We start from the raw sequence: 17,557 nt of genomic DNA, 5'->3' as shown, positions 1-17,557 counted from the left end.
TTGCACATTTTTGTTGAAAGAAATAATAAAATATTTGTAGAACATTCCTTGCACTGTGTATTGCTTTCAACTTTTTACCCCATTCCACTTTAAAAATATTTTGCATGATTTAAAATGAAATGTAGAATTTTTTTATTCAAATAAGTATATTTTGTTATTATTTTTATACAATTACTTCATATATATAATGGATATATTTCAAATATAATTGTAGCCAATCTTTGTTTTAAATTTGGTGTTCCTGCAAAACCACTGGACCAGACGAAGCCCAAACTCCTTGTGGCATCTGTATCACACTTTGAAAACTGACTAATATTTTTTCTCCAAATAAAAGAAAATTTAAAACAATTGGATGCATAATTAAAATATAGGATTATTCCATATGATATAAATAAATTGAAATTAAAATGTATTTACTAAAATATTATAATGATTCAAATCCAGAGACTAATATTGAACACATATGAAAAAAAGTATAACTATAATCAGAAAAATAATCCAATAACTAAGTAATAATATATCCATGAAGTGATAAATTTTAAAAATCTAAAAAAAATAATTTATATTTTATTCAACAATATTATAAATTATTTGGACAGTGTTGATAATCTATCTAATATTTTAACTATTTTTAAAATTGTCTCTATATTTAATTCAGGAACAAAAACCCTTTGAGTCGCTAGGTACACAAACAGTAAAAAAGAAAAAAGTTCAGTCATTATTAAAATAAAATTCTATGCATTTATAAAATTACATAATATTTAAATTTTGGTATATAGAGTTACCTAACACGATTGTTTCACATCGTGTTTATGATTAATTTCATTAATAGAAAATCATTTTGACTTATGGATTTGTATTTAAATATTACTTTATATTTATTTAACTCGGGAACAAAAACCCTTTAAGTCATTAGGTACTCAAACAGTGAAGAAAAAAAGTCCAGTCATTATTAAAATGAAATTCTATGCCTTTATAAAATGATATAAATATTTATCATATCGAAATGAATTGTTCATTTTCTGAAATCCATTCATGGATCTGTAATTTAGTTACTTTAAAACGATTGTTTCACATCGTGTTTATGATTAATTTCATGAATAGAAAATATCGAAAATAATTTCACATTTTAACTATCAATCTATCCATCCATAATAGATTTGCATTCAAATATTACTTTATATTTATTAAATTCAGAGGAAAAAAACGTATTTAGTTACGTAAATACAGTTGTTCTCAAATGGGGGTACGCGTACCCCATGGGGTACTTGAAGGTATGCCAAGGAGTACGTGAGAGTTTTAAAAAAGATATTCTAAAAATAGCAACAATTCAAAAATCCTTTATAAATATATTTATTGAATAATACTTCAACAAAATATGAATGTAAGTTCATAAACTGTGAAAAGAAATGCAATAATGCAATATTCAGCGTTGACAGCTAGATTTTTTGTGGACATGTTCCATAGATATTAATGTTAAAGAATTCTTTTTTTGTGAAGATATCTTTAGAATTAAGTTCATTAATCCAGATGGATCTCTATTGCAATACCCAAAGAGGGCACTTTAACTTGATGATTACTTCTATGTGTAGAAATCTTTATTTAGAATTGAATTACTTGTTTATTTTTCAACAAGTGTTTAGTTATTTTTATATCTTTTTTCCAAATAGTTTAAGAAAAACCTCTACAAATTAACAATATTTTGCACTGTTATACAATTTAATAAATCAAAAACTGATGACATAGTGTGGTATTTTACTTCTTTATCTCTTTTTTTTTCAACCAAAAATGCTTTTCTCTGATTAGGGGGTACTTGAATTAAAAGCATGTTCATAGGGGGTACATCACTGAAAAAAGGTTGAGAACCACTGCGTTAATACGGTTATTTCACATCGTGTTTATGATTAATTTCACAAATAGAAAATATCATAAATCATTTCACATTGTAGCTAATAGATTTGTACTCAAACTTTACTTTATAATTGTTGAAGTTTAGACAACAAATATTATTTCAGAGTCACATGTTGCTCAAAATGTGAAAGTCTTCCTTTTGTAGTTTTTACGGTAGAGTGGCGTCACATAGTGGAGAAGGGGGTAAAAAAAAAAAAGCATTGCGCACATTGTTGTTTACGGTAAACGTTGAACAGAAATCCCGGCTTCTGATTGGCTGAGCGTCCACAGTCCTCTCTACTGTGCTTTGCCAATCTTCTTTCAGCGCATCAACCGTGCCTTCTCCCTTCTGGTCTGCTGCCTGACTGACAGACTGACTGCCAGAGCTGTCACATCCACCCGGGAGAGACACCAACTATGCGCTGGTGGGATTAATTTAAAAAAAACCCAATAATCCTCGACAGCAGGTGAGTTGCTATTTAGAAGGGGAAGACGTGTGTGACATTGAGGAACTTTGTTGTCGCAGGGAGCATTAGTTTTTGAGGAAGGAGGTTCGTCTGTGATGTAGGCTTTTTAAAACACAAAGTGCTTCTTCGTCTCATTTATTTTGTGTACCAAATACACAAAAAGAGCTTTGTCATTAATATTGTTCGATAAGTCAAATGGTTAGTGGTTATATGTTGTGTTATTAGCGGCGCGTGATAGCAGGCTGAGCTAGCTTCTTCGCTAGCAGCTCCATTCAGTCCTAATGACAGCGTTAGCGTACAGTAGATTTCAGTTCCCAGAGTTGAACATCTTCCTTCTTGCCTAACGTCAGGGGTTTCCAAAGTGCAGCCCGCAGGTCATTTTTTAACAGCCCCACGGCCCAGTTTAAAGGCCTTCTGATATGAGATTGTCTTATTTAAACGGGGATAGCTGGTCCATTCTATGTGTCATACTTGATCATTTCACGATATTTCCATATTTTTGCTGAAAGGATTTAGTAGATAACATTGACGATAAAGTTCGCAACTTTTGGTCGCTAATAAAAAAGCCTTGGCTGTACCGGAAGTAGCAGACGATGTTCGCGTGACGTCACTGGTTTTAGAGCTCCTCACATTGTTTACAATCATAGCCACCAGCAGCTAGAGCGATTCGGAACGAGAAAGCGACAATTTCCCCATTAATTTGAGCGAAGATGAAAGATTCGTGGATGAGGAAATTTAGAGTGTAGGACTAGAAAGAAAGAAAAAAGGCGAATGCAGTGGGAGCGATTCAGATGTTATTAGACACATTTACTAGGATAATTCTGGAAAATCCCTTATCTGCTTATTGTGTTACTAGTGTTTTAGTGAGATTATATGGTACCTGAAAGTCGGAGGGGTGTGGCCACGGGTGTGGTGACCGCCAGTGTCTCTGGTGGGAGAAGGTAATAGTCCGCAGCTGCAGGAGGACGCAAACTCCGCTCATAACTACGGTAAAAGCCGACTTATTACCACAATTTTCTTACCGACACCTGCCGGTTGACATGTGGTCGGGAACTATGTTCGCTTGACCACTCTGTTCCATTGTAAAGCTTCACCTTTGGGAATTTTAAACAAGGAAACACCGGCTGTGTTTTTGTGGCTAAAGGCTAAAAGCTTCCCACCTCCATCTTTCTACTTTGACATCTCCATTATTAATTGAACAAATTGCAAAAGTTTCAGCAACACAGATGTCCAGAATACTGTGTAATTATGCGATTAAAGCGGACTACTTATAGCTTGGATCGGGCTGGAAAAAAATGTCCGCTACAACCGGTGACGTCAAACGCACAGGACACTTCGCAGGAAATTTAAAATTGCAATTTAGTAAACTAAAAAGGCCGTATAGGCATGTGTTGCAATGTTAATATTTCATCATTGATATATACACTATCAGACTGCGTGGTCGGTGGTAGTGGGTTTCAGTAGGCCTTTTAAAATACGATAGAAAAAAAAATTAAAACATAAAATGTGTAATGAAAGAGCAAACAGGTGGAATGTAACAATAAAATGTTGCAATGTTTACTCGAATAACACAAAGCTGCCATGCAGGTTGTTTCTTTCTTTAAAAAATAATAATGAATCAAAATCTTTGTCATTATGAATTATTGACCTATTCAAGGCTCTGAAAAAAATCTAATTAAATATTCCACTTTGAGATATTTTTGGGGTGAAATTTTGCATGTTTTGTGTTTCCCCATATATAAACAAGAAAACAACTTACGGTATAATTGACGGACAGATCTGAAGGTGATCTCGAGATTACTGTATTCAAAGTAAACAGTAAAAAAATATATACAATTTATGTTGTTAAACACTTCAATGAGTAGGGCCCTTTTTGGTCCTAATAATTTTAATGTGATTTGTTTTTAAGTGTCATTGCTCAAAAATAAAAAAAATAAAATCAATGGGGTTATGAGTAATTGACCTTTTTAAAGGCCTACTGAAACGAGATTTTCTTATTTAAACGGGGATAGCAGGTCCATTCTATGTGTCATACTTGATCATTTCGTGATATTGTCATATTTTTGCTGAAAGGATTTAGTAGAGAACAAGGACGATAAAGTTCGCAACTTTTGGTGCTGATAAAAAAGCCTCGCCTTTATCGGAAGTCGCAGACGATGACGTCACAAAGTAAGGGCTCCTCACGTCCTCACATTGTTTTTAATGGGAGCCTCCAGCAGCAAGAACTATTCGGACCGAGAAAACAACAATTTCCCCATTAATTTGAGCGAGAATGAAAGATTCCTGGATGATGATATTGATAGCGAAGGACTAGAAAAAAATTCAATAAAATAAAGTAAAAAAAAAAAAAAAGGCGATTGCATTGGGACGGATTCAGATGTTTTTAGACACATTTACTAGGATAATTCTGGGAAATCCCTTATCTTTCTATTGTGTTGCTAGTGTTTTAGTGAGATTAAATAGTACCTGATAGTCGGAGGGGTGTGTCCACGGGTGTCTAGAGGCCAGTGTCTTAGGGAAGTCACGGCAGATACAAAGACGGTGCAAACTCCACACATCTCTGATAAGAGGCAACTTTTTAACACAATTTTCTCACAGATCCATGTTCGCTTGACCGCTCTAAACCATAGTAAAGCTTCACCTCCGGGAATTTTAAACAAGGATTCACCGTGTGTTTGTGTAGCTAAAGCTGCCCAACTCCATCTTTCTACTTTGACTTCTACATTATTAATTGAACAAATTGCAAAAGATTCAGCAACACAGATGTCCAGAATACTGTTTAATTGCGCGATGAAAAGAGACGACGTTAAGCCGCAAATAGTGCTGCGCTAATATGTCCTGACAGTCCGTGACGTCACGCGCACGCGTCATCGTTCTGCGACGTTTTCAACAAGAAACTCTGGGGAAATTTAAAATTGCAATTTAGTAAACTAAAATTGCAATTTAGTAAACTAAACAGGTGTTGCAATGTTAATATTTCATCATTAATATATAAACTATCAGACTGCGTGGTCGGTAGAAGTGGGTTTCAGTAGGCCTTTAAGGCTCCAATTCTTATATTATCTCAAATATTCCACCTATAAATTTTATTGGGTGAAAATATTGCATATTTTGTGTTTTTTCCATAAAAAAACAGGGTTTTCTTTTACAAAAAGAGCATACAACTTAAATCTTTAAAAATGTTATATTGACAGAATGACCTAATGTTGTTCTAGAGATTTAAAACTTGAAAAATAATACAAATAATAATACTGAATAATGTCACATTTTAAATATTTTTTCAACCAAAATCCTATGGGGACTGAGTGGAAGCCTAAATGTATATTTTTTATACATATATTGTATTGGTTTTTAAAATTAAAAAAAAAAATCAAAATGGCCCCGGTTGCTTTGATTTCTCAGTGTGCGGCCCTCAGTAGAAAAAGTTTGGGCACCCCTGCCTTATTGATATACACTTCCATGTAGAGGAAATAGTCCTTCAAAATCACCTCTGATAAATGGATTATCGCAATATGATTAGAAATCATGCTAGCTGGTTCATTTTCCCTCCCACCTAAAAATACTCCCTGAGTCCCATCTTGACAGCCATGTATATAATACAGTATGCACCTCAGTTAAGGAACTCATAGGCACATGAGTGCTAAATCTATATGACCATATAACACCAATTCTCAAATCCCTTCACTGGCTTCCTGTTCCACTCTGGATTGAATACAAAGTCTCCCTACTAACCCACCAGTGCCTCCATTAAAATGCCCCCCTCTACCTCAAAGAACTACTTACCCCCAAATCATCCACACGATACCTCCGCTCCAGACAGGCTAACCTCCTCCAACCTCCGAGGACAAAGCTACGAACAATGGGAGACCGGGCTTTCTGCTCAGCCGCTCTCAGTCTGTGGAACGATCTCCCTGACCACCTGAGGGCACCACAGACTGTGGATGCATTTAAAAAAGGCTTAAAAACCCTTCTTTTTAAAAAAAAAACGTTTTTTTAGATATATGCATACTATCCTTCCATCCATTTTCTACCGTTTGTCCCTAATGGGGTCGCGGGGGGTGCTGGAGTCTAACTCAGCTGCATTCGGGCGAAAGGCGTTTACACTCTGGACAAGTCGCCACCTCATCACAGGGCCAACACGGATAGACAACATCCACACTCACATTCACACACTAGGGCCAATTTAGTGTTGCCAATCAACCTATCCCCAGGTGCATAGTTCGAGCTATTAGGCAGTTCTAGTTTTTATTTTAATTTATTTTTATTATCTTTTTATTTATTTATTTATTTTAAATACACTGAAGCACTTTGAGGTTGTTTACTCAATGTAAAGTGCTTTTTGTAAAAATAAAATCTATTATTATTTTTTTTAAATGTATCCTTTGGTGTACCTCAGGGATCAATACTAAGACCAAAATTGTTCAATCTCTATATAAATGACATTTTTAAAGTTACAAAAGATTTACAGTTGGTATTATTTGCGTAGGCAGCACAGTGGACTGGGGTTAGTTCATATGCCTCACAATACAAAAGTCCTAAATTCAATCCCGGGCTCGGGATCGATCTTTCAGTGTGGCATTTGCATGTTCTCCCCATGACTGCGTGGGTTCCCGCCGGGTACTCCGGCTTCCTCCCACCTCCAAAGAGATATACCTGGGGGATAGGTTGATTGGTAACACTAAATTGGCCCTTCCGCCCGAATACAGCTGAGATAGGTTCCTGCACCCCCTGCGACCTCGAAAGGGACAAGCGGTACAAAATGGATGGATTATTTGTGGATGACACGACAGCATTTTGTTCAGGAGAGAACACACAGAAGATAATACAAATAATAAAAGAAGAAATGAACAATTTAAAAAGATGGTTTGACAAAAACAGACTATCTTTGCATCTCAGTAAAACTAATATAATGCTATTTGGTAACAGTAGAAGAGAAAGTCAAACACAAATACAAATAGATGGAATAGAAATTGAAATAGTAAATGAAACCAAATTTCTAGGCTCGACGATAAATTGAACTGGAAATCCCATGTAAAAAAATATACAACATAAAGTAGCAAGAAACACATCAATAATGAATAAAGCAAAACATGTTCTAGACTAGGAGTGTGGGAAAAAAATCGATTCGAATACGAATTGCGATTCTCACGTTGTGCGATTCAGAATCGATTCTCTTTTTTTTTTTAATCGATAAAAATTTTTTATTCGTCCATCCATTTCCTACTGCTTATTACCTTTTTAATTTTTTTATTTTTTTACATTTGTTTTATTTGTTTTATTTTAATTTTTTTTATCAATCCAACAAAACAATACACAGCAATACCATAACAATGCAATCCAATTCCAAAACCAAACCTGACCCAGCAACACTCAGAACTGCAATAAACAGAGCAATTGAAAGAGACACAAACACGACACAGAACAAACCAAAAGTAGTGAAACAAAAATGAATATTATCAACAACAGTATCAATTTTAGTTATAATACCAGCATAGCATAAAAATCCCTCATTGACATTATCATTAGACATTTATAAAAAATAAAAAAAAAGAACAATAGTGTCACAGTGGCTTACACTTGCATCGCATCTCACAAGCTTGACAACACACTGTGTCCAATGTTTTCACAAAGATAAAATAAGTCGTATTTTTGGTTCATTTAATAGTTAAAACAAATTTACATTGATGCAATCAGTTGATAAAACATTGTCCTTTACAATTATAAAAGCTTTAAAAAAAAAAATCCACTACTCTGCTTGCATGTCAGCAGACTGGGGTAGATCCTGCTGAAATCCTATGTATTGAATGAATACAGAATCGTTTTGAATCGGAAAAATATCGTTTTTGAATCGAGAATCGCGTTGAATCGAAAACATCGATATATAATTGAATCGCGACCCCAAGAATCGATATTGAATCGAATCGTGGGACACCCAAAGATTGGCAGCCCTATTCTAAACCAAAAGTCATTCCATATTCTTTACGGCTCGCGAGTGTTACCATATCTGACTTATTGTGCAGAAATATGGGGAAATAACTACAAAAGTACACTTGATTCAGTAACGGTGTTACAAAAAAGAGCAGTTACAATAATAAATCATGTTTGATATAGAGAACATACAAACCTTTTTATATATTGAATCAAAAATACTGAAATTCCAAAACATAGTGAATTTGCCAACAGCTATAATTATACACAGAGCAAACTATATCCTGCTACCCAAGAATATACAACAATTCCTTTCAACAAAAGAGGAGGAATATAATCTTACAGAAAAAATGTAATTTAAGACATTTGTACGCACATTCAACACTTAATTCCACAACTGTGGAATTAAAATATGGACTGGATTAAGCAAATAAATCAGACAAAGTACTAATATGATCCTCTTCAAAAAACTCACACACAACACTTAATTCCACAATTGTGGAATTAAAATATGGACTGGATTAAGCAAATAAATCAGCAAAAGTACTAATATGATCCTCTTCAAAAAACTCTTCAAACTTAGTGATTACAAAGAAGAAGAACCATGATAAACAGTCTGAATTTATCTCATCCATCTATTCATTTTCAAGATAGTCTTACTCATCTCACCATATGAACTATAACTAGCTTAATTCACCAATTATCATTTTTTTATTTGTATTGTTATTACTTATGGAGTATATTGTGAATACATTGAGAACAGGAAGTGAACATAAGTTTTAGCAACTGCTATGTAAAGGAAAAGGGGTACGATTAAATAAGCTCTGCTTCTTCCTACTCCTTTTCGAACATGCTGAATAGAGAAACTGGAAATTGTGACGTGTCATGTTGTATGCATGCATGTTCCAAATATTCAAACTCGACTTAATATTTGCTGGCAAATAGATAACTAGAAAGTAAACATACATGTTTATTTCAACTACAGGAGTAATTATCAAACTGTGGTGCGTGTACCACAGGTGGTACATGGGCTTTATCTAGTACAGACGTGTCAAACTCAGTTTTAATTGAGGGCCACGTCGCAGCTATGGTTGCCCTCAGAAGGCCGCTATTAACAGTGAATAATATAGAGATAGATTATAAATGTGTATATATAAAACATGTGTCTCTTTTTTTACGTACACTGTACAAAACCAAATCTTTAGATTGTACTGTATTAAACTGGCATCTCAGTCGCCACAATTTTAACGTAATATTTACAAGTTTTTTTGTGTTTTTTTTACAGCATATAAAATAAAAAAATACATGGAATAAAATGTAATAGAAAAACGGTACTACTACTGTTTTTTATGTAAAAAATCATGCAAATTTTTTATACTGTAAAATCTTAGGTTGTTTGTTGGATTACTTGTTTTGAAATCATAAGTCAAACAAATACTTAAGTATTTATCTTTATTTAAACAATAACATTGTTTTTAAATGTATGATGATATAATATTTAGTTTTATTATTACAGAAGATTAAAGTGTAAATATATGTAATTGTACGGATTACATACATTTTTGTAATATATTTATTAAGGAAATATAAGGTACTTTAATTACACATCATTTCCACGCTTTCGGGGGCCACACAAATGGGTGTGGTGGGCCAGATCTGGCCCCCAGGCCTTGAGTTGACGCCTGTAAAATAGTAGTACACCAAAGAATCACTTAGTTAAAGTACAGTGTTTTATTTTTATTTTTTTCAAACACAGTCTCACTGTTCAAACGGTGTGTCATGTTAAAGTAGCCAGTAGAACCTCTGCTTTGTTTAATGAATCCGTAGGCCTGCTATGCTACTGCATATTAATTTTGGACATTATAATGGTATTTGGCGGGCCAAGTTTTTACTGAGGTGGTACTTAGTGAAAAAAGTTTAAGAACCACCGCCCTATAGTACAAATCACGCTCAAAACATCTACTGATTGTTTTGACATAGATATGACACTTGTGAAAAAAAACATACATTCCATCACCAAACCACTAACTTACATATTTAACCTGTCCTTCCAAACAGGACAATTTCCTAATAAAATGAAAATGGCAAAGGTAATACCAATATATAAAAATGGGAACAAACACATCTTCACAAACTACCGACCTGTTTCTTTGCTCCCGCAGTTTTCCAAAATCTCAGAGAAATTATTTAACATTAGATTAGAGAAATTTATATATAAACATAAGATAATTATTGAAAGTCAATAAGGTTTTAGGACAGCAAGGTCAACATCTATGGCAATAATTGATGCAGTAGAAGAGATAACCAATAGCTTAGATAGTAAGAAATACAGCTGGAATTTACATGGATCTGAGTAAAGCATTTGACACCATTAATCATCAAATATTACTGAAAAAATTATTCAGATATGGAATAAGGGGAGTAGCTTTGACTTGGATAAGGAGCTATTTAACACAAAGACAGCAGTTTGTGAGGATGGGCGAGTTTACATCTGGGCATTTGGACATTGCTTGTGGGGTTTCACAGGGATCCGTTCTTGGTCCAAAGTTATTTAACTTATATTTCAATGACATATTTACAGTATCAAATGTATTAAAATTAGTCATATTCGCAGACGACACTAATATTTTCTATTCTAACGATAATTATACAAATTTTGTATCCACCCTAAATAATGAACTTGCAAAATTAAAAACATGGTTAGATATAAACAAATTATCCCTTAATTTAAAGAAAACAAAAGTTATGTTATTTGGCTATTCCAATCCAGGACCAGCAATAAATATAGATGGGGTGATTCTAGAAACGGTGTCAGAAATTAAATTCTTAGGAGTCACTATTGATAATAAATTAAGCTGGAAACCACACATAAGACACATACAAAGCAAAATCTCCAAAACCATCTCTATTATCAATAAATCCAAATTCTTCTTAAATTACACAGCTCTGCATTTATTGTATTGTTCATTGGTCTTGCCATATCTAAATTACTGCATAGAAATCTGGGGCAACAACTACAAAACTTCACTACATCCCCTGGTTACACTCCAAAAACGTGCGATAAGAATTCTACACAAGGTGGGATATTGTGACCACACAAATATTTTATTTTTACAATCTAAATTATTAAAACTGCCTGATCTAGATGATTTTAATACAGCTCAATTACTATTTAAAGCAAACAAAAAGGTTCTACCTGCCAATATTCAAAAACATTTCAAACACAGAGAAGGAGTTCATAATCTAAGGGGGTGTAGTATCTTTAATATTCCAACAGTAAGAACTACCAGGAAAAGTTTGTGTGTGTCTGTGCGTGGAGCGAAACTTTGGAACGGATTGGATGTGGGGCTCAAGCAATGTCCAAATGTCCATCAGTTCAAAACAAGATACAAAAAAATGGTATGGGCAATGTATATGAATGTGAACATGGATGCCTAAGTGTTAAACTCCATCACTGGCTAATAATGATTATTATTATTATTGTTGTTGTTGTTATTATCATCATCATCATCATCATCATCTTCATTATTTTATATGTATTATTGGCATCATTTATTGTCATTGCTATTGATATTGTTCATATTGTTATTATTATTGTTATCATTATCGATATTATTATTGTTTAGTCATTATTGATATTATCATTATTATTATTACATCTATGACATCACCCAACTAGTTAAACTATATGAATTAGTATCAACAAGAGGAATACATTGAATTGTGTGTGTGTGTGTGTGTGTGTGTGTGTGTGTGTGTGTGTGTGTGTGTGTGTGTGTGTGTGTGTGTGTGTGTGTGTGTGTGTGTGTGTGTGTGTGTGTGTGTGTGTGTGTGTGTGTGCGCACACAAACAATCCTATATGCAATTTGAGTAATACTAATTTTCTGCAAATGTAAAAACAAATAAGAATTCTGACTAAAGAATTGGTGCCGATGGAAACTAAGAAAAGGGATTTGGGTACACTATCTGGAGTACAGGGCAGGCGAGTGGGGGATCTTATGTTCGTGGATAACTCCTCTGGCAGGGGGCTCCCCTCGTCTCTTTTAATGCACACCATAGGACACATAATAAGTACACTATCTGGAGTACAGGGCAGGTGAGTGGGGGATCTTATGTTCGTGGATAACTCCTCTGGCAGGGGGCTCCCCTCGTCTCTTTTAATGCACAGCATAGGACACATAGCAAGAGTGGTCCTCAGGTCCTGTTGATCAGGGGCAGTAGCTCCACAGCCACAGATCCACTATTAACCACTAATATCACAGTTAAAATGAAAGCTTGTTCCCATAGGCACCATAAACTGTTAATAATGTTTAGACAAAAGTGTATATTATATATACTGTTATATTTATAGTATTTATATTAGGTGTGTGTGTGTGTGTGTGTGTGTGTGTGTGTGTGTGTGTGTGTATTTTGGGTATATGCATGTGTGTATGTATGTGATTATGTGTATATATATATATATATATATATATTTATGTATATATGTGTGTGTGTATATGTGTGTGTTGTGTACATATGTGTGTGTACATATGTATATATGTAAGTGTGTGTGAATTTAAATGTATTTTATATAGACAATATATAGCAGCAACCACTGAATTGAATTATATTATTGTATTATATATTGTATATATATATATTGTATATGTATGGGGGTGGGACCTAATAAGTTTACTTCTTCCCACTCCCTTTTGAGCCAATCTTGACATCTACAAAAGATTAGTCACATGTAATGTTTTCAATGTAGGTGTAAAAATAATGTATCTATATATTTCTTTTGTATTTTATGTCATTCCCTTGTTTTGTTTGCATGGCTCAAAATAAACCATTCATTCATTAAGTAGTATACGACAGGCAGGTCCCCAAGCAAAATGCACAAAAACCATTCATATGCAACAGCTAAATCAATAGACACATTTTTTAAATAACATTCATTGACTTCAGGGTCAAAGCTGGGTTAACTCACACACCATTAGCAAACACTAATAACAAAACGTTCACTGGAGCTGCTGAAAAAACTTCCTAGGCCATATTGCATAAGTATTCACGCTGAAATCATAAAACTACCACATGAAAGCACGCCTATGTTTTAGTGTGCACAATACGTGGGAGGCAAGGTCAATAAAAGAGTGCTCTGGTTATTTATTTGCTTTTCCATTTCCACAAGTATTTTCCTTAATACATTGTGTCAAAACCATAAATTGTAACCATCATAAAACCGTTACTTTCTGTTCTGTGTCGGGTAATGAAGTGTGTATTAATGTGTGTATATATATATATATATATATATATATATATATATATATACTGTGTGTATATACAGATACTGTATATATATATACTGTGTGTATATACAGATACTGTATATACATACTGTGTGTGTATATACATATATATATATACATATATATATACATATATATATATATATATATATATATATATACATACTGTGTGTATATACAGATACTGTATATACATACTGTGTATATATATGTATTAATATATATGTGTGTGTATATATATGTATATAGATATGTATATATATATGTATATTTATATATGTATATATGTATGTGCATATATATGTATATTTATATATATGTATGTGCATATATTATATATATATGTATATTTACATATATTTGTATGTGCATTTATATACACATGTATGTATATATATATGTGCATAAATATTTATACATATATGTATGTATGTGCATATATATTTATATATATATGCACATATATATTTATATATATAATATATATATATATATATATATATATATATATATATATATATATATACATATATGCACATATATATACGAATGTTTATATTCATCTTAGAGAATGCAAACCAACAGTTAAAGTAAATGGTGGTATTTCATTTTGAGCACATAATAAAATAGGGTCCCCAGGTTTACATTTGCATTTTGACTAGATTAGTCCTGGCAACATAAAAGGCAGTAAATTGTACCTCGGTATACAAAGTGATAGCTCTATCCGTGAGAAGAGACTACATGTTTAATTTAACGCCAATATTGAAGTTATGGGCTAATCTGTTTTTTTCAGACACTTACACACAAACATCTCCTTACATGGTACTCTACTGAACTAGCACACACCCAGACCCAGGAAGGAGGAATAATAAACTGTTGGTTTGGCTTCTCCAAGGAAGGAGAGACACATTTTTTTGACTTGACCTCGTCCAGTTACTGAAGTCCTGTGTATAAACATTGTCCAGTTTATTCCTCCTTCTAACATTGTTAAATGTTGTATTGTTCATTGTAAGCCTGATACAATGTTGAGTGGGGATGAAACAAAGTCTATAATGTTAGTAGTTGTTTTGAAAACCGAGAGGAAGTGCAATAGGACGCTCCAGACTTGAAAGTTGCTTACAGGACCGTTTCATGTTTCCTTTGGGTGGCATCTAGCAGCTGTGTATCAGCAAGTTTAAGTCACATGCGCTACAATGACCATTTATAATGACTATTTTATTCAACAGATCTTCTCATGTACAAAACCCAAAACCAGTGAAGTTGGCACTTTGTGTAATTCATAAATAAATAAAAAATACAATGATTTGCAAATCCTTTTCAACTTATATTCAATTGAATAGACTGCAAAGACAAGATATTCAATGTTTGAACTGAGGAACTTATTTTTTTGCAAATAATCATTAACTTAGAATTTAATGGCAGCAACACATTGCAAAAAAGTCGGCACAGGGACATGTTTACCATTGTGTTACATGGCTTTTCCTTTTAACAACACTCAGTAAACGTTGGGGAACTGAGGAGACCAATTTTTGAAGCTTTTCAGGTGGAATTCTTTCCCATTCTTGCTTGATGTACAGCTTAAGTTGTTCAACAGTCTGTGGTCTCTGTTGTCATATTTTATGCTTCATAATGCACCACACATTTTAAATGGGAGACAGGTCTGGACTACTATGAAGCCATGCTGTTGTATCACGTGGCTTGGCATTGTCTTGCTGAAAAAAGCAGGGGCTTCCGTGATAACGTTGCTTGGATGGCAACCTATGTTGCTCCAAAACCTGTAAGTACCTTTCAGCATTAATGGTGCCTTCACAGATGCGTAAGTTACCCATGCCTTGGGCACTAATACACCCCCATACCATCACAGATACTGGCTTTTCAACTTATGGGACACTCTAACCACAAGGCAACTGAGCAGGTAACAGTAACAAACAATAAACAAAAAAAATACCAATCTGGATGGTTCTTTCCCTCTTTGTTCCTGAGGACACAAGATCCACATTTTCCAAAAACAATTTCAAATGTGGGCTTGTCAGACCACAGAACACTTTTACACTTTGCATCAGTCCATCTTAGGTGAGCTAGGGCCCAGCAAAGCCGGCTGCGTTTCTGGGTGTTGTTGATAAATGGCTTTCCCTTAGCATAGTAGAGTTTTACCTTGCACTTGCAGATGTAGTGAAGTGAATTATATTTATATAGCGCTTTTCTCTAGTGACTCAAAGCGCTTTACATTGTGAAACCCAATATCTAAGTTACATTTTTAAACCAGTGTGGGTGGCACTGGGAGCAGGTGGGTAAAGTGTCTTTCCCAAGGACACAACGGCAGTGACTAGGTTGGAAGAAGCGGGTATCGTACCTGGTACCCTCAAGTTGCTGGCACGGCCACTGTACCAACCGAGCTATACCGCCCGCATTGTAATTATTGACAGTGGTTTTCTGAAGTGTTCCTGAGCCCATGTGATGATATTCACACACTAATGTCGGTATAGCTGAGGGATCCAAGGTTTCGTTTAGTCTAGTTTAGTTAGTTTAGTTTATTATTTCTTGGGTCAATGGTCAACAAAATGAACAAACAGTTTTACCTAATCAAACAGGTCATAGGCAGTGAAGTGAATTATATTTATATAGCGCTTTTCTCAAGTGACTCAAAGCGCTTTACATAGTGAAACCCAATATCTAAGTTACATTTAAACCAGTGTGGGTGGCACTGGGAGCAGGTGGGTAAAGTGTCTTGCCCAAGGACACAACGGCAGTGACTAGGATGGCACAAGCGGGAATCGAACCTGCAACCCTCAAGTTGCTGACACGGTCACTCTACCAACTGAGCTATGCCGCCCCAGTCAATGTTACATTCAGTGATGTCTCCAGATTCTCTGAACCTTTTAAAGATATTTCAGACCTTAGATGGTGAAATCCCTAATGTTGTTCTTAAACTGTTCGACAATTTCCTCACGCATTTGTTCACAAAGTGGTGACCCTCGCCTCATCCTTGTTTGTGAATGACTGAGCATTTCATGGAAGTTGCTTTTATACCCAATCATGGCACCCACATGTTCACAATTAGCCTGTTCACCTGTGGGTTTTTACAAATAAGTGTTTGATGAGCATTCCTAAACTTTCTGAGTCTTTTTTGCCACTTGTGCCAGCTTTTTTGAAACATGTTGCAGGCATCAAATTACAAATGAGCTAATATTTGCAAAAAATAACAAAGTTTTCCAGTTCAAACGTTAAGTATCTTGTCGTTGCAGTCTATTCAATTGAATATAGGTTGAAGAGGATTTGCAAATAATTGTATTCTGTTTTTATTTACAATTTACACAACGTGCCAACCTCACTGGTTTTGGGGTTTGTACTCAAACTGAAATAAGGTAACTGAAATGTAACATCCAGCATACAGTATGATGCAACCTGATCATCTTAGTTCTTTCCACAATCAAGACATGTCTTTCCATTTCTTTTCCTAGTGTGGAGGATTATGTCAATCGCCTTAAAGCTTTGTTGTTTTTTTCCAATCATGCACACTGAATCACTGACATCTACATGCAGATTAATGACCTTTGGTTCTAATCCTTGTGTGTGGCTCCTCTGTATTTTCTTTACCTAAAAAGGTTCATGCACCACACTCAACTTTAATTATTATTAGGTATTATAATTATGATAATACAATTAACATTAACTGTTTTTTTTTTGAGACAACAAAGTAGTTGGACTTAAATTTCATGCAGCCTCTGCTGGTTCACAGCTTGTACATTGTTCAAGATATACACTGTCATCACTCTGGTTACTTTATTTATAACCACCAGTACCGTAAATGCTCTAATTATAGTTTATTTACAGAAAAATTTAGAAATAAACTTTAATCATCTAGAAGCGCAAGATGATTAAAGTCAGGGGAAGACCCAAGACACGTTAGGGAGACTATGTCTTCTGGCTGGCCTTGGAACGCCACAGGATCCACCGGGAAGAGTTGGACAAAGTGGGAGAGGGAAG

At 34.5% G+C, this 17,557-nt stretch overlaps 1 protein-coding gene across 2 annotated transcripts in view; it reads left to right on the top strand.

Moving 5' to 3' along the window:
* The first annotated feature begins 2,185 nt into the window (after positions 1–2,185).
* me2 (malic enzyme 2, NAD(+)-dependent, mitochondrial) overlaps positions 2,186–17,557 on the top strand; it is a 33,875-nt gene continuing 18,503 nt past the window's right edge. For both annotated transcript variants that reach the window (XM_061900961.1, XM_061900953.1), the window contains exon 1: positions 2,186–2,357. The gene's annotated coding sequence lies outside the window, so the exon portion shown is untranslated. The remainder of the gene's footprint in view (positions 2,358–17,557) is intronic.

This window comes from Nerophis ophidion, linkage group LG01, assembly GCF_033978795.1.
Source record: "Nerophis ophidion isolate RoL-2023_Sa linkage group LG01, RoL_Noph_v1.0, whole genome shotgun sequence".
Taxonomy (NCBI): Eukaryota; Metazoa; Chordata; class Actinopteri; order Syngnathiformes; family Syngnathidae; genus Nerophis; species Nerophis ophidion.
Note: the sequence above shows the minus strand (reverse complement) of the source record. Positions and strands in the feature narration are given on the sequence as shown.